General features: G+C 36.4%; 1 long non-coding RNA gene across 1 annotated transcript; it reads left to right on the forward strand.

Moving 5' to 3' along the window:
* Window positions 1-292: 292 nt before the first annotated feature.
* On the forward strand, window positions 293-973 carry LOC115227279. Its single transcript, XR_003883101.2, has 3 exons — window positions 293-378; window positions 409-508; window positions 539-973. It is a non-coding gene; the product is annotated as an uncharacterized LOC115227279 (long non-coding RNA).
* The last annotated feature ends 259 nt before the right edge of the window (window positions 974-1,232 follow it).

A 1,232-nucleotide genomic window follows, 5' to 3' on the forward strand; every position in this document is an offset into this window, starting at 1 on the left:
CGTAATTTTTTTAAAGTTATCAATTATCAGATTATGGAAAGATATAAAAATATAGAAACTATGTTCAACAAAACCCAAAGTGAAATCCAACAATCCTCGGCTCCAGTACTACGCGACCAAAATTTGAACTGGCTGTTGGTATAATTTGAATTTGTCAATTTGTAGGATCTAATAAGACAACTCAAGAAATATTTGAAAATTCAAGAACGTGAACTTTCCGGCTTGAGTGGAGCCAAAAACCGTGATTTGCGAACTGTAATTTTATTTGAATATTTTGATCAGTACATGAGGTTTAAAACGAAGCAAATTTGTGCCCACATTGACAAACTGGACAGTATTCTGGCGCAATACCAACTCAATTCCGTGGAAGTTGCCTTGGTCTATTTTTGATGTGTTTTCATATTAAAGATCGAAAAAAATAAAGATTCGATCAATAATTTTATAAATGGGCTGGTAGGTGGAGAGAACTTGGCCGATGATCCAACAGTTTACGGAGAACTGAACGACGGTTGGTAATTTAGCTGAATTTATCAAACAGTCGGTCTTCCACTCCTTTGCCAGAAAATGCCCCAAAATCAATTTTCAGGGGATGGAGTTAAAATTATAAGACGCCGTTCGCCAGAGTAGATATGTTAATATATTTCAGACCAACTACCCCGTCGCCCACCACAGTAGGAGCCCATTCGTTCACACCCGCGTCTAGTACTGGAGTGCTACAAGAAGTATTCCGTGTTTACAGTGTTCAGGAAACCAGCAAATTTGAAGTGCCTTTTGGAAAGAAGTTTTATCCACGTGTCGAGTCAGAAGGGGATGGTTATTAACTGACAATTATTTTAGTTGAGTTTCAAGAAGTTCCTCCAGAATCTGAAGTTCCAAAGGACGTCTACGAATCAATGACAAAGGATGAAAAAAGACGTGTTAATGCACTAATCAAGTCTAATTACGATCAGACATTATATTATGTAAACGAAAAACTTCCGTATACCAAAATTAAAATATTTTTAGTTTTGTTTTATATTATGCTGCCGTTAAGACACCTGATTGTCATCCAGTGGGAATTAATAGCCATATGATGACTTTCAAATTCTACATTCAATTGGATTCAGAAATGCTATTTGTCTTATTTTACTATATGGAGGTTGACTGGAGATTACTTATTTGTAGCAAACACTTGTCCAATATATTGCAGTCAAGGCTTTAAAGGCCAGGGGTTGGGTATTTCTTCCCGATAA

The sequence above is a fragment of the Octopus sinensis genome, unplaced genomic scaffold (assembly GCF_006345805.1).
Source record: "Octopus sinensis unplaced genomic scaffold, ASM634580v1 Contig02586, whole genome shotgun sequence".
In the NCBI taxonomy this organism is placed as follows: Eukaryota; Metazoa; Mollusca; class Cephalopoda; order Octopoda; family Octopodidae; genus Octopus; species Octopus sinensis.